This window comes from Uranotaenia lowii, chromosome 2 (assembly GCF_029784155.1).
Source record: "Uranotaenia lowii strain MFRU-FL chromosome 2, ASM2978415v1, whole genome shotgun sequence".
Lineage (NCBI taxonomy): Eukaryota > Metazoa > Arthropoda > Insecta > Diptera > Culicidae > Uranotaenia > Uranotaenia lowii.
In genome coordinates this window covers 117041768-117065483 of record NC_073692.1, presented here as the reverse complement: position 1 = coordinate 117065483, position 23716 = coordinate 117041768, and the positions used below count along the sequence as shown (strand labels likewise).

At 32.6% G+C, this 23716-nt stretch overlaps 1 long non-coding RNA gene across 1 annotated transcript; it reads left to right on the top strand.

Moving 5' to 3' along the window:
• The first annotated feature begins 1976 nt into the window (after positions 1-1976).
• On the top strand, positions 1977-9829 carry LOC129748865 (uncharacterized). The gene is made up of 7 exons (XR_008737854.1): positions 1977-3931; positions 3994-4384; positions 4449-5203; positions 5333-5498; positions 5561-6097; positions 6161-6892; positions 9281-9829. It is a non-coding gene; the product is annotated as an uncharacterized LOC129748865 (long non-coding RNA).
• Positions 9830-23716: the final 13887 nt, after the last annotated feature.

Genomic DNA, 23716 nt, shown 5'->3' with positions numbered 1-23716 from the left:
GATCCATAAAAAAGGACGATTTTTAATTCAACTTATTTAAATCAAAGCATAAGATTTCAGTGAGAAGGAGGTTTCCCATGAAACATTAATTTTATGAAAAATGATTGTTTATGACGGAGGGAGCTAACCTAATTATTTCCCTCGCTTTTTCTGCTTAGCCCTCTAACAATGTAAAAATTATTTTATATTGACTGTCCCAAGTAACCATAAGCGCCAATATAGCAGTTAGTTTCGCCAGATTTGACTCACAGTGCTAAGAGAGGGCAGATAAGATTTGTTATTGATAAATAGCATTTTGACAAGTTCGTTAGTGCTTATGGTTTCTTGAGGCTGATGGCTTCTCAATCCTAATTTTTTTAACGAACCTCTATTGACGTGGAAAAGAACTCATCAAATGTAATAGATTTTTCTCGAAAAAGAAAAAAAAAATAATATAGTTGGAATCCCTACTTGGGCCACCGACAACCGATGTGAATATTTTCTCCGGATTGCATCATATATCTAAAATTCATATGATATGAAGTAATAGGCTATCTCCCTAATCAAAATTATAGTTCTTGTGCACATTTTGAACTAAACACACACTGTACAAGCTATAAGACAGAAATAGCTCAGATGACGCCTCACAATTCAACAAAATAGTTTCCCGCGTTTAATGATAAAATATGCTAATAATTGGATTTTACATTTCGTGGATCTAATTGTGTGCTTCTTTGTATGGAGTTTGTGTTGCGAACCATAAAAAACAACGTGTAAAATATTATGATACTATTATATACTAAAAATTTCGCTGAAATTGAATGCTCTTTAGTGAAAATTACAGCTTAATTTTTCATTAACATTGCTGATATTTACATCGTTTATAGAATTAGGTGTAGATAATGCACAGTCCAAAATTCAAAAATCATCATTCAGTACAGATTTCAGATTGAAATTCAATATTCTGATTTTGAATTAAAATCTTAAATACATAATTATGAACGCAACTTCAAATTCTACGATTCATAATGTACATATTTACAAACTAAGATTTACACTCATAATTAATATTTTTGTCATCTACATTTTGAAATATTTCAATATCATTTTCAAAAAACAAATTTTAACTCCTTGGTAGAACGCTCGCTGTTTATAAAATATATTATGATGCTGATTTATTTTGGATTAACTATCCTTTCCGAATTTTGGTTTTCTTGATCACAGTGTAATACATAACAGCATACAGGTAGGCGTTGTGTTGAACTGACTGGCAGGTTGACTGACAGCAATTCTAAACATACCTTTTCCAGGCTGGCAGCTTCCATTATTTCATTTCGAGTTGACGCTGAAAGTTGTCTACATTCTATTCCGGTGAAATAAGATTCAAAAAGAAAAGTGTCAGTGCGTGGAAAGTCGATTGTTGGTGGCCTTAACGATTGTTGCTGCGTATAAGGTACGTAAATTAACTTTTTAATTATGCATCAATCCGATTCAATTCTTTTCGAATTTAGTTCAGTTATTTAGTTAATATATAAGGATTTGAGGTCCAGATTCAATTTCCTATTAAGATTTTCTAGTTGTTTCTTATGAACTATGTTCAAATCATTGAGGCACTAGGATCGAGAGTGGCTGATTATGTTACTCGCATCTCCTCCGGCACACCATACCTTTTTGGGTTTTTATTTTTATTAGGTCGTGTATGTACTTTTTATATACGATCGAAAAAAAATTGTTAATTATAAAGCACCAACTTTTTTTTTTTTTATTTCAAGGAATTAATAGCAAGCTGTCATTCTTCCCCAAAAAAAAAAAAAAATAGTGCCAATAATTTTGGATTCTCCTCTTAGTTCATCCCAGCTTTACCCTACGGCACTGTCGAGATCTTGGCTGTAATTTTTGATTATGATTATGACTTAAAAAGCAATCAACAATATATCAATGAAATATGATCGAATTCTTTGAACAGCTATTTTTAAGAATCCTTAATAAGAAGATTTTTTGCAATTTTCAAAAACGCGGGAAACCAAGCTGTTTTAACGAATTTTGTGTTCAATTTAAATAATTGATATTATCATCATTAACAAGACTGGTAACTTTTAGTCAATTTCATTTGATCCTCAATAACGTCTAGTAGTCAATGTCATCGAAAGTAGTCAGGCGGGAATGTAAACTTTTCATGACATTGTTGTTCTCCACTCGCATAACACACTGTTATCTTTCTATTTTGTTTTCTGGTTGTGTTAGGATGGATTTTACGTTATTTGTGGAGCAACAGTTGTAAAAATGACTCTGCTGCAATGATATAGGATTTGTCTATGAATCATGTGACCAACATATATTTGTGAATGTGAAGTGTTTGTGAATATCGTTTCTTAAGTTTTTTCCCTTAGATCTTAGCTTTTTTTGCCTTGAAAGCATAGGAGATGAAAAGCTCCAATTTGAGAAAAAATAGCTTAAATGTGAGAGATGCACACACGGATTCTATATCATTGCAGGAGCCTGTCGAAATGTAATCCATGACCGTAAGAAGCTAAATTTATAGCAAGAAAACTGATATTCGTTCAAATTGGTCATGACATTGTTAGCTTATGTCGCTGAACAAAAATCATTATCACATGACATAGATATGCAAAGCAGTATCAAAGTCGACTGATATTGGTTGGCTGACACTAACCATTCGCAGCTCTGTTCATAAAGTATGTTGCAATGTTCTCCGTTTTTCTTTAACAAATATTTTACGGCATCCTTGTTTAAAGCGTTGTTCAATTCAATTCCTTTTACCGTAAACAAACTTTTTCAAGAGCTTAATATTATTTTCAGGTTTATGTACAACATGAACACTTTACGTGGTTATTTGAAAAAGTCAGTATCTGAAGCCAAGCCGTCTTTTGAAAAAATCGACGACAATAAAACTCAGATTGGGCTGGAAAACGATCAAAAGAAACAGGATGTAAACAAACGTAAGAAACGTCGTAGTTGAGCTGCCTATAGCTCTCTGGATGACAGCAAAACATTAAACCAAGATTCGAAAACAACGGATTGCATTATATATCTAAAATTTATATGATTTGAAGTAATAGGCATCTCTTAAAAAAATTATAGTTCTTGGGTACATTTTGAACTATACACCACTGTACAAGCTATAAGACAGAAATAGCTCAGATCCCCACTCACAATTCAACAAAATAATTTCCGCGTTTAATGATAAAATATGCTAATAATTGAAATTCATATCTCGTGGATGTAGTTGTGTGCTTATTTGTATGGAGTTTGTGTTGCGAACCATAAAAAACAACGTTGATTTAGAATTAAAATCTTGAATTCACAATTATGAATGCAATTTCAAATTTTCGATTCTTAATGTACATATTTACAAACTAAGATTTACACTCATAATTATATTTTGTCTTCCACATTTGTGAAATATTTAAATATCATTTTCAAAATACAAACTTTAACTACTTGGTAGAACGGTCGCTGCTATAAAATATATTTTCTGATTTATTTTGAATAAATTATCCTTCCGAATTTTGGTTTTCTTGATCACACTGTAATACATAACAGCATATAGGTACACGCTCATTTTTATTTAACCATATATGGTTATACCAATTTTCTGGTTTTTTCTCAAAAACTATCAATATTGTTTTTTTAAAGATTATTTCTTTGCGAAATTTTAACCATTTTGGCAGTTCTCGTGTATTAACCACAAAATGGTTGAAACATTTCTTCGCCATTTTGGATTTAACCGTGGAGCAAACCGAACGCGTTTATTAAAATTTGTATTTTTTTCGCACGAATAAAATGTTTCATAGTAGTATAGTAAATCTGTTCCTGCGATTCGGATGAAGCTGGGGCTGGTCGGTCGGCGTCTCTGCTGGAATTGCGGTCGATATCGCTGTCTCAGGAAACTCCCGGTTCATTCAGTACTAGAAGCAAAAAACTTGGATTGGTAATTTTTCTTGTATTCGGTTTTCAATATTTCATTTATTTAACTATTGGACTTTTTTTCAGCCTGTCAAAATTATTTTGCCAATTTTTTGGTAAATTTTGGCTATATCCGTCGGTGAAAATCAGTCAAAAATGGGAAATAAGCCACTCCGAAAAGCTCCGGTCGGAAGAAATCAGCATCATGGGAATGGCACAGCAAATGGTCCACATCAAGCGGGAAGTGAACAAAACTGCCTGTAAGTCGCTGTCCGTGAATCGGAAAACAGAACTCTGATCAATCATGGTCGGCTGATTCTGGGTTCCGGCACCGGGGCAAGTATATCGCTCAGAAGGGATAATGCACATGTTATCCAAGCTGGGATTGTCGTCAACATCGTCAACAGCATAATGAAAGAGGAACAGGAACAAGCTAAAGTTCGCAAGTTAGTCGAACTACAACAAATAACTTTATTGGGTAAGCATATTGAGTTATTTAACATTACCGTTTACTAAACTTGAAATGTTAATTCCCTTCTTAGTGACGCCATCTGTTCCGCCTATGCCTTCTGCAGAAATGTTAGCTAGCGGTGGCTCCAGTCCATCGCATGAAGTTCAGGAATTTTTATCGCTCAAAGAAAACGACTGTCTTAATGAGCACTATGATTCCGACAATATCCTTTTGGAAGATACCGATGAGATTGCTGGTGATGATGACGAGTTGAATGATCTGGAAAACGAAATCATCGACGACGAAGAAACACGGTAAAATTTCAAAAACATAGACGACGATGACAATGAATCTCCTAGCAGTAGAACCATTGAATGGCCGAAGGTTCCCGGAGTGCCGCTTCCTCCGTTGAAAGATCTTCCACAGCCTTCCATGCTTCCCAGCATTGCTGTTGTACAATCGAACAAACAGATGGACGAACTAACTCAAAAAATGGATCGGCTGTTAGACGTAGCAGAATTCCTCGACAAATAACTGAACTGCGTTCGCAAGTGTCCGATCTACAAAAAATACGTACAGATAATTCGAAGTTACTCAATGATACTCTACGGGAGATCGAATCCAACATTATCGAGCAGACCAGTTCGGAGAAGCGCACTTTGTCCGATATTCATAGTGAGAAAATCGGAACTATGTACAGCAAACATTTCAGCAGCTTAAACTTTACTATCATGAATTCACTAGAACCGAGATTGACGCTCCAGATTGTCAACCGAATCGGGAGCAGTTGCAGCAAAAATTCGATTGTGCCCTCCAAGAGGGTGTACAAAAACTATGCGTAATCAGGTGAGTATTATTGTTTTCTTTTTTTTTTTTAAATCGAAATCACCGCGTTGGTCTTGAATTTCTGTTTCTGGTGTGAAAATATTGCAAATTGTATGAACATTGAGTCATTTGTTTTATTTTTATTTTCAGGTAACTATTGATGCTATCGGTAATTCCGTCTATAAGAGTGTTCGAAAAGCAATGGAAACATCATTTCATGAAGCGTTACGAAACATCATTTTACCGAATTATGAGTGATGCTCACAAGAACTGTTTTGGCAGCTCAATAAAGAATTTTCAGCAGGGTTAAAAGAATGTAATGTTCAAAGTCATCCTTTTGAAATACATGATTCTTACTGTTATATTTTCATCTTGCAGACCTCGATAAAACGGAAACGTATTTATCATGCAGAAAACTGAACGAAGAGTTTGAAGCCGCGCTAAAAAAAACCGTTCAATAAACTGGGCAGAACTTAACTGTCAATGATCTATTCCAACCCGCCAATGTTGCAGCCTAGCGTAAAGATCTAAGCAATGATTCGAATGATTTCCAAGGCAATTAGCTTAAAATGATTTGGGAAAACGTAAGGGCGGAAATCGATAAGGGTTTGGAGGCCCAAGCCTCTTCTCTAGAGGACTCAGTATTGTCAGCGGTGCGGTCGCAAGCACAAACTCCAGCGCCCGCTTTTTTGGGTCATCCCGAACACATCCGGCAACTGCTAGCCACAGGGCGCATAAACGATGCATTCGTTATAGCTCTTCAGTCCAACGATTTGAAACTATAGTGTGATTCACAATAAAGCACGCCAATTACAAACAGGTGTTCAATCCATGTGCTCTAGAACAACGGATACTGCTGTCACTGATTCAGCAGATTGCAGCCGACATGTCCAATATTAACGACCTTAAGCACAGGTTTGGAATTTTGCTTGCGTTCCAGTTGATGTTTTAAACATTTTAAACCTTTTTCTTCAACAGGTTTCTCTCTGACGCCATCGTTAATCTGACCTTCTTCGACCACATTATGAATGAACACATTCATAAGGTCCTGCAGGAGGTAGCTCGTAACATACAGGCATTTTTGTCAATGAATCCCGAACACGTACTTGCTACCAGACTTAAGTTATTAATGATTGCCATCCAAGGCTGTAAATATGCCTGATCTTTGTGGAGGCAACACCAGTAAAAGGTTCGCGAGGACCTGGTAATGTTGAGCCGGCAGTTTGAAGAAAAATAAATAAGCTGCTTTTAAACCCGCATCTTTTTTCTTTTTCCAGTTGAAAACATCCCAATTCTAGTATTTTAAAGAAAAAAAATTACCTGTTTTCCTTCCATTCTGCGATATGGTTTAAAATAAACCGTTTTTTCAACTTCTCCGCAATAATTTCTTGCGGTTAAAAAGTAACCATATTTCCACTTCTCAAAAGAAGTCAAAAAATGATTTCTATGGAAGCAGTCAAAAAATCCCTTAACGCGGAAGGGTGTGAAAATGGTTACTTTTTAACGATAATTGGTTAAAGAATTTCGAGCGTGTTGGCGTTGTGTTGACTGGCTTCAGGCTGGCAGCCTCCATTTATTTCATTTCGAATTGGCGCTGAAAGTTGTCTACATTCTATTCCTGTAAAAAACGGTGAAATAGATTCAAAAAGAAAAGTGTCAGTGCGTGAAAAGTCGATTGTTGGTGCCTTAACGATTGTTGCTGCGTATAAGGTACGTAAATTAACTTTTTATTATGCAACAATCCGATTCAATTCTTTCGATTTTAGTTGAGTTATTTAGTTAACATATAAGGGTTAGAGGTCCAGATTCGATTTCTGATTAAGATTTCCCAGTCGTTTCTTATGAACTATGTTCAAATCATTGAGGCGCTAGGATCTCAGTGTGACTGACTTCGAGACACCTGGCCTCTTAGGTTTTTTTTCGTTTTTCATAATTGCCAGAACACCTTCTAACACTAATTTAGGATTGGGTGATTCCTTTGAGGTTTAAAAAGTTTTATTCTAAAAGAAAAATCATACTTTTAACATCACTTTTACCTAAAAAGCTGACTTATTTAATGAAAAAAAAATAACTTGTTTTCTTTTGATCCGACGATGTTACTCGAATCTCTACGACACCAAACCTGTTTGGGTTTTTTTATTAGGTCGTCTACCTACTTTTAAATACGAATAGTAGAAGATCGAAAAAAATGGTTAAATATAAAGTACCATTTTTTTTATTTCAAGGAATTTAATAGCAAGCTGTCATTCTTCCCAAAAAAATAGTGCCGATCATTTTAGACTTTCCACTTGGTCATCTCAGCTATACCCTTCGGCACTTCCGAGTTTTTGGCTGTAATTTTAAAGAATCCTTAATAAAGAAGATTTCTGCAATTTTCAATAACACGGGAAACCAAGCTGTTTTAACAAATTTTGAGTTCAATTTAAAAAAATTGATATTATCATCAATAAACAAGACTGGTAATTTTCAGTCGATTTCATTTGATCCTAAACAACGTCTAGTAGTCAATGTCATCGAAAAAAGTCAGGCAGAAATGTAAATTTTTCATGACATTGTTTTTCTCCACTCGCATAACACACTGTTATCTTTCTATTTTGATTTCTGGTTGTGTTAGGATGGATTTTACGTTATTTGTGGAGCAACAGTTGTAAAAATGACTCTGCTGCAATGATATAGGATTTGTCTATGAATCATGTGACCAACATATATTTGTGAATGTGAAGTGTTTGTGAATATCGTTTCTTAAGTTTTTTCCCTTAGATCTTAGCTTTTTTTGCCTTGAGAGCATAGGAGATGAAAAGCTCCAATTTGAGAAAAAAAAAGCTTAAATGTGAGAGATGCACACACGGATTCTATATCATTGCAGGAGCCTGTCGAAATGTAATCCATGACCGTAAGAAGCTAAATTTATAGCAAGAAAACTGATATTCGTTCAAATTGGTCATGACATTGTTAGCTTATGTCGCTGAACAAAAATCATTATCACATGACATAGATATGCAAGTATCAAAGTCGACTGATATTGGTTGGCTGACACTAACCATTCGCAGCTCTGTTCATAAAGTATGTTGCAATGTTCTCCGTTTTTCTTTAACAAATATTTTACGGCATCCTTGCTTAACCCTTTCCTTCCCATGGTAGCACAGGTGATCCACAACTTTGCACAGCTCGCATTTGAACTGGGCGCTTTGGATCAACACCATTTTCTCACCGAATATGAGTAAAGAAACATTGCACAAAATTTGAAGAAAATCGGTTCGCTAGGTTTTGCTTGGCAGATCAAAAGCTGCAAAAAAGTCGGATTTTTTTCGAATTTAAATCAAGTCGTCATTTGTTGCTCAATAACTTGACAAGTTTTTATAATTTCCTTGAAATAAAAATACTGACGTGCAGAAGGTTGCTTATGCAAGCAGAATCAAATGATGGTTTACTTAGATTTCAACTAAAACATATAAATTTTTGAGTAAGTAAAGTGGATCACTGGTGATACACTGGGAACAAAACGTACTTTTCTTCTTGGGAAGCTTCTTATCAATACTCAAGAAAATCATTTCGTCAACAAAAAAATTCGCTTCAGGATAGTTAATTCATCTGCTTAAATGACCACATGTCTTAAAATATTTGTAAAAGTTCGAGATTTTCTCGAAAAACGGCATGTTTTGTTTCCCTTGCGCAAAGTGTCATGGTGGCCAATTGTTCAAGGAAAAAATGAAAATTTCAGATATTTCAATAAATAGACTTTCGAGGGATGCGTATACCAAAGAAGTTTTTCATCAAATAGGATCGTTTTAGTTTGTGACCAATGAAGTGATGAAATTCCATGTTTTTTTGCAATTATTTCCTGTTTTTCATTTGCACCCTATGTGTTGTTATCTTCCCAATGGAACACATATGATCAACCTCAAAACCCAAATTTATCAAATGGATCATTAAAGTAGGCTTAAATTATGCATCTTTTGTTCTAGAACTTTAACTGTAAACCAATATTTCTATTTTTAAAACGTGAAAAACCTCGTGGGAAGGAAAGGGTTAAAGCGTTGTTCAATTCAATTTTTTTTTCGTAAACAAACTTTTTCAAGAGCTTAATTTTATTTTCAGGTGTATGTACAACATGAACACTCTACGCGGTTATTTGAAAAAGGCAGTATCTGAAGCTGAGCCGTCTTTTGTAAAAATAGACGACAATAAAACTCAGACTGGGCCAGAAAACGGTCAAAAGAAACAGGATGTAAATAAACGTAAGAAACGGCGTAGTCGAGCTGCCAATAGCTCTCTGGATGACAGCAAAACATTAAATCAAGATTTGAAAACAACAAAAACACCTAAAAAGAAAAAAAGAAATGTTTCAATTGATTCGATCCCGGATGAGTTTTGGGAAATAACTTTTACGCAAGAACAAACACAATGAATATCGTTCTTATCAATTAAAATTCGCTTAATTTTAATCAAAATCAATGTACCCGAACGACCCGGGTGGTTAAAAGGTCTCTTATAAATAATAATAATAATGTTAAGAGTAAAGATGCGAGTTGAGAATAAATTATAATAAAAATGACAATGATTATACAAATCAATATTTTTACCCCACTTTTAAAGAAAATATTCCAATTAAAAATTCGTATTCATATTCAGACAACAATGTACACACGAAGGCTCTACATTACGGCTTTTCGATCCATTGCTTCCTAAATATGCAAATTTAAGGCGAGAATTCGTGCAGGCGTTTGTTTGTTATAAAATAATCGTTTATTTATTTTTGAGTTTCTCTCTCGATCGTAACAAAAAATCGTTTTTATCGATTGTAACATAAAATCTTATAATTTTTCAAAAATCCTTTTTTATCCCCTATAGTTTATTCCGTTTGATAGCTTCATTTAACGAAAATCATTTACAAAAGTGATTTTTGTAAACATTCTACCGTTATAGATTAAAACACGCAAAACTAATATGTTTGGAATCTGAAAGAAAGGCTCAAATCCACTGTTAAGTGTATTAAACCGGGTTTTATGTTATGTTTACATTGATCTGTCAGTGTCTTGATCCTTGGTAAAATGGAGTTGTATGTTGATTTGAAATTAATTGAATCATTCTGTTTGTTAACAACGTCGTTGTCACCCCCAATTAAAATGTGAAACACTTCTGCACAGATTCTGGTGTTGTACTTCAAAACCCATTCCAAAATCAAAAACATGACCGTACTCGATACTTTGTTGTTCAAGTCGGGTTCTTTCAATTTTTTTGTTTTTAACAACGTTTTTATGTTGTTCTAATCTTTTTTTGTAAGAATTGACTTGTTTCTCCAATGTAGGATTTTTCACATCCTCCACATTTTATGTTATAAACGACATTTGTAGTTTTATCTTTTGGTATTTTGTCTTTATACAATTAATAAATTTAATTTTAAGGTCCACCGAGGAAGAGCGAAACGCCAAAAGTAGCTCGAAACGTTTGAACCAACCAACAAGTATTTTAGTTTTGATTTTCGACACAAAAATTCGATGAAAACATCAAACAATTCATCGCGGCGATTAACTAGTTAATCAATCAAAAATCTTTAGTTAAAATTCAGTGCAAATTTGAATTTAAGTACAAGTAATTTGAGAAATTGCAAATTAACAAAAAGTTCCAAAAACAGCAACCTTCGGAAATTCGTCAAAAATGCTGTGTTTCGTATTTCGACAATCTTAAAATGCAAAAATGTGCCAAATCACGTCAACTTTTCAATTCTCTTTCAAAATTTGTCTGGTGTGATTTAAACCATTTTGACGGTTCATTGATTGAAAAATACGTTTTTTACACATTTTTACATTTTTTGTGGTCATGATCTTAAAAAAATCAATAAAATATATCCTCATGTCCAACGTACTTCAGCATTTTTAGGTATTTAAAAAAAATTTTTTTCAGCATTCCATAGCTGATCTACAGTCTTTTTTTCGAAGCAAGTTTTTTTCGGATTTTCTTCTTAGACTTTGAATAACGGAAAACTGAAGAGTTGTAGGTGAATAATGTCTGAAAAACATATTCGAGTTACATCACGAGGTTCTTAAAACAATAAATTTTATAAAAAATCAGTTGAGAAACAAGAGAGATACATATATTGGTTTTAGTCAGGAAAGTCAAATTGAAATTCCACGGACACTCCGCGGGTATAAATTTCAGGGACGGATGAGGATGACTGAGGATGTTGTGGAAATTGTTATTACTAAGCCATAAACTTTTACTCAAGTTAGATATTTTATAACTTTTAATTTCTTGACCATCAGTATAAAACTTATGATGAACATTTTGTCTTTTTTTTTGTTTATTGATTTGACTTAGTGTTAGCACTCGAGTTTCGAATGAAGCCTTTTTTATTTTCATCTTTTCAATCTTTTGACGTTTCGGTCTACTGTACTTTTCATTCATCTTAATAAAAATCTATTTTAAGTTGAATAAAAACATAAAATTAATATAAAATTTTCGTGCTGCGTGCTTCCTTAACGGCTGTTTTGTTAGGTTTGAGTCATATTTAGAAAAAAAAATGGCTTTAATCTTCATATGTTTTGCTTCTTCTATTTTTTAGAGATGTACCTACCTTTTTTCAAGTATGGGTCTCTCTACTATCCAAGATATCTTCGCTTCCAGGGCGTTCATCAAAAATAGAACGAGTTCCGTTGAAACCTTGGACAAAACGTTTAAAACAGGTGACAAGCGATTGAAATAGCTTATTTGATATCGAATGAGATGAAGATCGATTTTTCAAAAATAGATATTGAAAATAACGATGATTTCAACCTCCACCGTACCTATACCATTAGTAAACGTGGAGCAATTCTGAGCGATTTTTCTGGAAACTTTGAAAAACATAGGGCAAATATGAACGAGATCTAGGCATTATTCCTAAACATACAAGAGAAAAGTGAAAAAAAATTACTTGAATTTAAATTTCAAATCACATCAGCAGCGGTCATACGTATCTAAGAATTGAAATTAATTGATTATCATTTTCAAATTAACTCTAAAAAACGTTATTTAACAAAAAAGCTTAAACCACAGACAAATTAAACTTAGAGGCAGTTTTGTTTTCTTATTTGATTTAGCAAATAAAGTGAATAAACCGGGCAAAATCCGGGCAGCTTTATATAACATCTGGGCAACCTGTCCATCTTTAACTTATCTCGAATTCTTTGCTGTCAAGCCCGGATTTATCCGATATCCGATTGGATTAATACGATAACTAAAGTATAAAGCGAATATTTTATAATTTATCACTCATCATTTGAAAAATTGGACAAGTCTGCTATTCGGTCGAATACTTCGCTCTACTATTCGGGGTACCGAATATTCGGCAAAAAGGGTTTTGGGTGGTATTTGGCTGGCCAGATCTCTAATATTTTTATTGTCCATCAAAAGTCAAACCATATTAAATATTGAACAATTTGAACGCCAAAGCAAGCAAAAACCGTTAGGCACTGATGAACGAGAATCGAAAAAAAACAGGAAGCAAAGGTCTACATTCAGGCGTTTTAAAACTCACTTGTACACAACATTGCTTGCTGGCTCAAAACTAGATCGCTTCAAATCTGACCAAAAATCTGGATTTTGTTAAAGTTGATCAAACGATTGAGCTGCAAAATCGAGATCAAAGGTCAGAATCAGTTTGCGGTCACCCTTTGAAATTTCAAAAATATCCAGAAATTAACTGGGATTCTTTATCGAAATTCTAAAAGGTTTTTGAAACTCAAACGGTTATAACATTAGCATTCTGGATTGTAACTGGATTAATCAGGGTTTTCCCAGATTTTGATTTGTTTTTGACATTATTTGTCAAAGTAAACCAAAATAAAATCTAAATCACATATGCTTAGTTTGGATTTTTGGGTCCAAAAACGAATTTTATGAATTTTATCAAAATGCACAAGAGAATAATTTGGGTAGCTTTTAACATAATTTGAACATCGATTTGTGCTTCGATGAAAAATTGAAACTTCAAAAAATTTTCTTTATTTTCTCTTCAACTTTTTTTTTTAAATAATGTATGAATTGTTACTCTTATTTTATTCTTATATTTTTTATCGTATTTGTTATATCTACCATTTTGCATCTTTTTAAAGATATTTTTGTCATTTATATTTTTTTGGTTTCCATTTGTTTTTGAATTTTATGAAATTTTTATGCTTTTCGTCATTTTTGAGTGCTTTATTATTTTTTTGGTATTGTTGTATATTTTATCAACATTCTAGAACGTTAAAACGTTTTTATTATGTCTGTGTTTCTGAGATAATTTAATTTTACAGTTAGTAATGTAAGTGTCACATAGAAGGATCATCTAAATAATGTTTTTTTTTGAAAAGATTAGCACAATCTGCATGAAAAATCGTTCGTTTCAAAGGTTTCAGTGTTTTTTTTAAGTATAACTTTGTCGCTTAAACCGTTTTGAATCTGTTAATGGTCACAGATTTATTATTTCTGAAATAAACATTTGCTTAATTTGAATGTATTTAAGGCTTCATTTGCTAGAAAATCTTCCATTTTACTTTATTTCCTCAAACAGTTGTATTTGTAAAGAAAAAAATCGATATTCGTTTATATTTTTTAAATATTTCATTGAAATTTAAAACCTATGAGGTTTTCATAAACAAACTTTTTTGCAATTAAATGTGAAAAAAATTTAAAAAAAATCAATTACTGAATGAAGATGGCATTTTTGGCATGAATACGGTTGATTTTGGCCACTGTATTTCAAATCAGTTATGATTTTCTAAACAATTATGAAAAATACCATTTTAATATTGATTGAATCGGATACAAAGCAACCTTCAGCGATCATGCAGCATGATCGCTAATATGTAGGAGTTTTTTGTAGAATTGTGAAAATTCAAACAAAAATGTTCATATACATATATTTGTGGTTAATATAAGGAATCACATGGCCGTAGGAACGAGGGGGGAGGGGTTTGAGGGCCTCCATCTCCCCTCCCTCATGAAGGTTCACGATCATCTCATTTTCATGTTCTACTGAAAAATTTTAATCAAAATTTGTGATTCGAGAATAATAATATGTATTCACAACCAGGATGTAAGCCTCATAAACTCATCTCAGGTATGAATTTCGTTATCACTTGTTACAAAAAGGTAAACATCGACTTCACCGCTTAAAGCTTATGATTTATTTTAGATATAGGCTAGAGGCTACAACCATTATAGATGTTTTATCTAATTGTAAATGTGCTTAGTATATCTTATTCAGTCCAGATTTCCAAATATCGTATACGGTACCCAACCGAGAACACGAAACTTTCATTTAAAATAATTGTTTGGACAAGAGTATGAGTTTGATAAATAAGAAAATTAATAAATAATGGAAGGTAAAACTTTAGAGTTCATAATTTCAAGGTAATTTTATGACTGGGTTTATGTCTTTTTTGTTTGTTGACTTTTCGCTATAATTAAAAATGTTAACGTCAATGTAACAATTTTATCAGTAGACAGAAAAAGCCAACCAACAAACAACAGTTAATAATTAAAATTGATTTAAAATCTTAATTTGACCTGAAATAAAAATTTATAAAATACTAAATATATAGAAAAACGGATATAATTATAATGTTTCAAATTCCAGATTTGAATTTGCACTCTTATTCTGATTGAAAACTCAAATACAAAAACACAATGCAACTTCATTCATAATTTTTATTAGGAATTGAGAACTAATTCAAATTGATTATTTAAGATGTTGTGAAATTTAATTTTATATTCAAATTTACTAGCTTTAATGTTGCAAGGTCTCAATCGGGAAATAAGAAACTTTCACATGAAAACTTCCGATTCTGTTTCGAACTAACTTTATTTGCCACGTTAATTGTATAAAATCCTTCAAAATGCAGCTTTTTTAATTGCTGAAAATTTGTTAAATACTTTCTGATATGAACAAAATGTTAGTGTGTCTACTTTCCTTTAAGTTTTTTACTTTCTTGTTTAAGATTTGATTGTGCAATTTAAACGGGTTTAAAAATTGTTTGTTAATTTTTCTGGAAAGTTTATGTTCATTATAAGGCAAACTTTCTTAGTCAAAAAACATTTGTACATCATCTAAAGAACTTATTAATGAATAATAGGGCACAGTAAAATAAATTTCTGTGTTGCCTTTGGTTTTGATACAAGATTTAGCTCATAAATTATATTTAAAAATGTCACCAAAAATTCTGTAAAAAAAGGAATCGTTTTGAATCGAAACGAAGCTTTTAAAAACCCACGGTTTGAGACATTAAAAATGACCCCAAACCGGCTGAATCTAATGTACATAGCAGTAAAAATGACTTGGAGATTATTCAACAAATCAATGTTTAAATTTGAGAAAAAAAAACAAAGTTAAAAAAAATTATTACAAACAGAAAAAAAAAACTTTATTTTTACTATTTCCCAAATATTTTTCCAATGAAACATATAGAAAAACTTAATAAAAAGGGAATGTCTACACAGCTTCTTCCTTAGAGTAAAATTCGACAACTTTCTAAAGTATTGCCAGAAACGCTCTGCATGATAAATAGAACAAGCTTCAATTGTCCAATTCTATTGAAATTTTTTTCAGGCTGTGGTCGATCAAAATTAAAAATTATTTTGAAGTTCAGATTAACAACATTTTGACTTAAGGAATCGTATTATTAATACCTAGCTGAACCCACTTTTCAGCGTTGTGGCTTGTGTGAACATCATCCATCATTTTATCAATTTTTTAGTTATTCATTTTCACTGAAAGATGTTCATGAAAAAATTGGGAATAATTCGAAACATGAGTATTATGATCAACAGAATAGACAAAGAATAGTTAACGAGAATTGACTAACATCATTAATGGTTTTTGTTTGCCTTATAGTGTACCCGAAACTTTTCCTTATGTTTATAGATCAGCAATCTTAGTCCAAATACGTGAAGTGTGTGCAAAATAATCAACGATAACTGTCTATCTCAATCTAACACTTGAAGTATACCGAGACGTCAAAAGCCACAATCATGATTCTTCCACTTTCTGTTGTGATTACTCATGTCAATGAATTACATAACGAGAGTAAGCACCATCAACTAACCTAGATAAACCGCGTAGTTACTCCTCACATGCCCCTGCACTCGGATTAACAGATTTTTTTACACATGCAACGAACGGATTTCCCACTTTGAGCCATCTTTCCACAAACAGAGGGTGCGTATCTTTACAGTTTTTTTTCTCACCGTCATCTTTTCTTTTTCATCAACTTTTCTGATCTGAGTGAGTGTAAATCACAGCACGAACAGTTCTCCGTTGAGTTGGATTGTAATCGAATAACCATGCCAAGAAAGAGATCAAGATCATGACTTCTCTGCCGAAAGATGCTGCAATTTTCCAATAAACCCATCCGACTATAAGGAAGGAAAAGCGAATGTAGGTACTGTGATACATATCAATACAAAAGCGAGTCAAGCTTTCAAAACATGAAACCTAGGGGTATGGTAAAGCGTTTGTTTTCCCTTCAAACCTTTTGTCGGTAAGGTGCTACTTGTGTGGATCATTAGGAAAATCTCTTTGATTACTATATCTTGATCTAGCTTTCCGCAAATTGAGTGGTGGAGACAAAATATAGCGAAAAGTGGCAATCAATTCCAAAATTTCTCTATATCAGAAAGTTTGTTGACGAGGTTGTTCTCGTGTATGTTGAAGCTATGATTATCAAATTGAGACAAAAAAGAAGGTTATCTTAAAGTTGTTGGCATAGCTACGAAATATCTATTGCCTATTCCTCATTCAGAACTCCCAAATGATTGCTGTTATATGTCGTAGGTAATTAGTTAAAGAATAAAAAGGTTTCTTTTTTTTTCTAAATTCTATATTGGTATTTTCAAGTCACAGGACCATAACCTCGTAAACATGCTTTCTGTTTTAAAGTCTTTTCTAAATCTATATATATAAAAATGAATTTCTGTCTGTCTGTCTGTCTGTCTGTCTGTCTGTCTGTTCCCTATAGACTCTGAAACTACTGAACCGATTTGCGTGAAACTTGGCAGGTGGGTGTATTGGAGGCAGGGGAAGGTTCCTATTATGGTTTGAGACCCCTCCCTCTCTTAATAAGGGACGGAGGGGCCTCCCAAACAAAAGACAATTTTCTATATAACTCGAGCACCCATCAAGCAAATGGTATCAAAATTGGCATGGGGTGGTATTTGAGTACGATGAATATTTGTATGAATATTAGGTACCCCTCCCTCCTCTCAGTTGGGTGATAAGAAGGGCAGAGGGGGGCTACCTTACAATTTTTCATATAACTCGATAACAAATCAAGATATTGGAACCAAATTTGGCACGGGAAGGTATTTGGATACGAAAAATATTTCAATGATTATTTGAGAACCCTCCCTCTTTCCAGTAGAAAGGGGGAGGAGGCCTCTTCCATATTTTTTTTACATAACTCAAAAACTAACTAAGCAAATGGAACCAAATTTGGCATGGGAGGGTATTTGAATACAAAAAATATTTCTATGATTATTTGAGAACCATCCCTCTTTCCAGTAGGGTGAAATAAAGGTAGGAGGGGCCTCTTTTATAATTTTTCACACAACTCAAACACTAATTAAGCAAATGGAACCAAATTTGGCATAGGCGGGTATTTGGGAACGTGACATGTTCTGATGATTGTTTGAGACCCCCTCTTTCTTCCATCGGGGAGAAAGGACAGAGGGAGGGGAGTTTCATACAATTTTTACAGCATAACTCAAAAACTACAACAGCAAATGGAACCAAATTTGGTATGGAACGATATTTGGGTACGAGAAATGCTTCTATGAATATTTGGTTTCCCTCACTCCTTCAAAGAGGTGGATGAAAAGGGGGAGGAAAGGTCTCCCTTACAATTTTCAGTATAACTGGAGAGTTAATCGAGCAAATTGAACCATATTTGGCATATGAGGGTATTTGGATACGAGAAATGCTTCTATCATAAATCAAAGCCCCACCTTTTTCCAGCGGAAAGATATAAAGAGGGAAAGGGGAGCTTCCATATAATTTTTTTGCATAACTCGAGAATTCATCGAGCAAATGAAACCAAATTTGGCATCAAAAAATATTTGAGTACGAAAAATACTTTTTTTATGTGAAACAATTCCTTTCTTGCAGTAGGTTATTATAATTGGGAATATAGGAACGGGAGAGGAGGCTTACATTTAACTTTTTTTTATTACAAAATCCGAGGAATTGACAAAACTTAACATGGAAAATCATTTTGCTATGATTCTATGATTATCTGACACGACCATCCTCCTTTCAGTGAGTAGGTACATAGGAGGAGGGAGGCGAGCCCAATACAATAGTGTTAGCATAAGTTCTCAATTTATGCGAACGAAACCAACAAATGGAAACAAATATGGCATGGAAAGCTTCTTGGTTACGAGATATGTTTCTACGATTGTTATAGATCCTTACGCTTTACAGTGTAGAGATGGGAAGAAGGGAGGAGGCTCCATATAAATTGTGTTGTAAAGCTTAAAAACTTATCAAGCGATGGAACTATATTTGATATAAGAGGATTTTTGGGAACGAAAAAATTAGGTATGATTATTAAAAAGCAAAGAGTGAAGGTACGGACAGGGGAGGGGCTCTCTTATCAGTTTTTCAGCATAAATCCAGAACAAAGCAAGAAAAAACAACCATATCTTATAAGTTAGATTGTTTGCGTACGATTAATTTGAGACCCTCCAGACAGATTCAAATTATCAGATCTTTAACACAAATTTATAGAGCAAGATTTAGAATATTTGTATGAGTTATCTTTGTGTTGCAATTCAAAACTCCAGCTGCAGCTTTCATTTTATAGCGGTTGCTTATAAATTATGTTATAATTTGATTTAAAATATTGTCAATAAAACAATAAAAATTTGGATAATTTTTGAATATAATCATTTAATTTTGAAAGGTGTAGCAAAGCACACCGGGTCAGCTAGTAAATAATAAAAATTAGGAGGTCCACCTTCGCTTCAAACAATTTTTTTCGAGTTTAAAACTTGCCTAAAACAAGACATAGTCGTTTCTGAATTTGTTTTCGAACCCGTTAATATTGTTGAAATGACACCGCTACATATAAGAAACCGCAGAAAACCAGACAAGGAAATCAAAATTATAAATCTGAACTTAAACGTAAAATGTATGAGTGGCGTGAACGATATTTAGCTCTTATATAAATTAAGGTGCTCCCAAGTGTTAGCTCATTTTTTTTAATATTACAATATTTGCCTGGGTAATGGTTTTGCATTAATTTTTTTTCCAAATAATTTTTTAAATTTTTTTTTCAGTAAAGATCTGAGAACTTTAAGTGACTTGTTTAATAAACTAGGTTTCTAATATTCATATGCTTCAAAAAAAAAAAAAAAAAAGATTTTTTGAGACATTATCACTAAGAAACATTTACGTAAAGCTTTTATGTACATATGTACAGTTGCGTTCAAAAAAGAATGAAATCGCTTGAAGCTGCGCACCCACTTCCAACTTTGACAAGCTGCCATTTCTCTCTCGGTTGATATTTTTTCATGAAAATTTCACACAATCTAGTTCAACTATCCAACTAACATTGCACAAAATTTGAAGTCTTTACATTGACGGGAAACAAAGATACAGCTATTCCCGTAAAAAAGGGAAATTTGGAGTTGCTTCACTAAATTTGCTGTATCTTTGACAATTTTCATTGAAAAATCTTAAAATTTGGTCAAAAGATGTGAAAATGTATGATCTAATACCAGGTTAAGTTTCGTCAAAATCGATGAACGTGATCAAAAATGGTGCCGGGTTGAAAATGAGGTTCATTATCGCCCAGCAGACGATTTCATTCTTTTTTGGACGGATGTTTATATGGAAATCATCGTAATCCATGTATTCTTGGTATTTTCTTTCACAAAACCAAAATTTATCACAAAGAATGTTATAAATTGCTAAAAGCTTCATTCGTTCTTTGTTTCGAAAGAGAAAATGTTTCAACAGAGTTCAAAATATGAAGAACAGAGCTTCAGACCTGCCAATTATACCGATAAACAAATTTGATCTACAATTTAAGCGAATATTCTCTTCGCTCGTGTGTTTCAATACCAGTTCTGTTGGAACAATTTCTGTTTCTAAACAAAGGAAGAATAAAGTTCTTATCAATTTACAACGTTCTTTGTCATAAATTTTGGTTTTGTGAAAGAAAATACCAAGAATACATGGATTACGATGATTTCCATATAAACATCCGTCCAAAAAAGAATGAAATCGTCTGCTGTGCGATAGTTCGTTCCTTAAGTGATATTCGAACTTTTGGTTGCTTGGGTAATGAACCTCATTTTCAACCCGGCACCATTTTTGATCACGTTCATCGATTTTGACGAAACTTGGCCTGGTATTAGATCAAACATTTTCACATCTTTGGACCAAATTTCAAGATTTTTCAATGAAAATTGTCAAAGATACAGCAAATTTAGTGAAGCAACTCCAAACTTCCCTTTTTTACGGGAATAGCTGTATCTTTGTTTCCCGTCAATGTAAAGACTTCAAATTTTGTGCAATGTTAGTTGGATAGTTGAACTAGATTGTATGAAATTTTCATGAAAAAATATCAACCGAGAGAGAAATGGCAGCTTGTCAAAGTTGGAAGTGGGTGCGCAGCTTCAAGCGATTTCATTCTTTTTTGAACGCAACTGTATATTGGATGTCCACCATGGGTGCACGGATTCACCGCAGTTTCTGCCTAAGTATGTGTACACACACATGCATTCTTTACATTATTAAGTTCGACAAATCTCCAATGCAGATGTAGGTATATTTTAGAATAACGAGTCAACTAGGCGAGCGCAAAAGTTTTCTTGTCGATACCGGGAATCAATTATTTATTTATTTCATTCTTAAATAGATTTTTTTTCTATGGTATTTTTGCTCAAACAAAGCATGAATAAAAATATAATTTCCGTACAATTTGATTATACATTTGTAATTAAATGTACATAAATTGATTTTTCTATTAAACAGTTACTGTTGAAAAAATTTTCATAAATCTTTTAAATTGTAACCTAAAGATATATAATAAAACCTTCAACATAATATAATATAATAAAACCTTAAACAAAAACAGTAACAAGTTCACATATTTTAAGAATAACTTCAATTAGAAAAAATCAATGCTCAAATCAAATAAGCTCAACTTATTAAACTATTGAGTAAATTTCAAAGATTTTAATTATTGACGGGGATAAATAAAATTTACAAAATTAAAAGTAAGCGATTCAAATTTTACTGCAAAAATCTATTTCTTTCAATCTCAAACCACATTCAAGATAATAATTTGAAATAAGGCCCCTGAAAAAATGTAACATTCACTCTTTAGAAGCTAATTATTTATTGTTGAAAAATTTACAGAAGTTGTATTTTGTGATTACTGACAACTTTTGTTTTACAAAAAAACATGTTGATGGGAAATAATTGATTCATCTTACAATTATAATATTTTTAGACAACTTTTTTTCATTCATAATTTTTAACCAAGTTCGAGCAATTTTTTTTCGAAAAATCAAACCAGCATCTTTGTTACATTTTAGGCACAGACAATTTTTTTTTAGAATCAACCACTTTATGAAAATAAGTTTTCTAAGACTTCGAAAATGAAAATTTTTGGTTAAATTGGATAATTTTTCGTTTTTATCGGTTTTTAAGCTTCTTTTAGTTATAGCAAACGCCACGCGCATATCAAACAGTAGTCATGATTACAGAATCCTACAACAAAATCTTTTTAACCATTTAGCGAAAAACATGGTAAAAATAACTATTCCATGCAGTTTTATGAAATTTTAGTGAATGAACTAGAGCAGGGATGAACAACTCGCGGCCCGCGGGCCGCATGTGGCCCGCGATACCCTTTTGTGCGGCCCACGAAGCTTTTTTTAAATTTTAAAGCCATAACTTTTTCTACAACGGATTGTAAGGAAAATTTATATGACTTGATCTAATATGCACTTATCTGAATTTGCAAAATCCTTCAGATTTTAAATTGTTTTTTTTTGGTATTCAAAAGTTTGTACTGTGGGCATTTAAATACTGGCAAAAAAATTTCAACTTGTGAACTATTTTTTATTTATGAATATTTACAAAAATGCGGAAGTTTTATAACAAGCTTGGGTGAACGATTTTAGATTTTTTATCGACATGATTAGCCGACATCAAAGTTATTATTTCTTGATAAAAACAATAGATATCTGAAATTTTATGGTTCGATTCAAAAACTCTTCGATGATTATCTGGGATGTTTTTTTTCAGAAGTTTGATAGAAATTTTATACAAACATCGTTGAATTGAGTTATTTTACTTATAATTCGCATTCCACATTACCAAAGTCATAATATAGCTTTAGAAATCCTATCCCAATGATATCTGAATAAGATTAAAAATAAAAAAAATCTGGATAAAAATTCTAGAATCAAGAATATAGTTGTAAAGATAGATGCTTAAAAATATGTGAATTTTAACATTTTTATGTGATTTCAACAACCTTGCTCAACATCTCAATGCAATGATCCAATACAGAACTTTAATTTTCAAAACGGAGTTTTTGCCGTTTGTAGGAAAAAACCTAGGCTTTGAGGAAAAGTTATAATTGAGAAAAAAAAACCACAGAAAGTCAATTAGCAATTCAACGTCCAACGCTAAGAAGACGGTGATTTCTTTGAATATATATTTTTCACTCTCTTAGTTATCACTGTGATAAGCCCCAGAAGATTTTTAAATGGAATTGATATCAAATAGTATCGTTGGCTTTAACAAGAATGATGTAATTACGAATTTTTGTCAAGAAGTACTATTTGTAAAATGAGAGAATTAAAAAATGACAAAGATTTAGTGATGTACCTTTTCAATATCGAGTATTTATAAAGTTGTGTTGAATTTTTGTTTTTAAACACGTGAATTGGTTTTACCTTTCCTTTTTCCGATTTGTTCGCGCCAAAAAAATTAATAAAAAATGAAATAAAACATTGCTGGTTATGGAAAAAAAAATATTTTAAGTGCGGCCCGCCGACAAGATTTAAAATTTTAATTGGCCCGTTGGTTCAAAAGGTTGCTCACTCCTGAACTAGAGGGTCTGTAATGCTTAACAATACACTAAAAAAAATTAAATTTCGTGGATTTTGTTTGTTTCATTATCTGTTCTTTATCTTTTCTTTTGCATTAAAAATCATTTTCATGATAACTATTCTTGTAATGATTAAAAAAAAACATTTTTTTCCGATAACAAAACTTTTCAAATTAACTTAATTTCTACTTGTTATTTTCAGCAGAATTGTGTATAAAAACTGACTGTGATCAGAAATTTAATATTTTGAAATTGAATTCACAATATACGTTATAATAAGGTTGCCAGATTGCCTGGTTTTATCCGAATTTGCTGTTTTATACAAAATTTGAAACCGTCCGGCCCGCCCCGATTGACCCGATTTCATTGAAAAATGTTCGGATATTGCTCGGATTTATTCACTTTTTTTGGAAAATCAAACAAAAAAACCAAACGATTTTTGAAT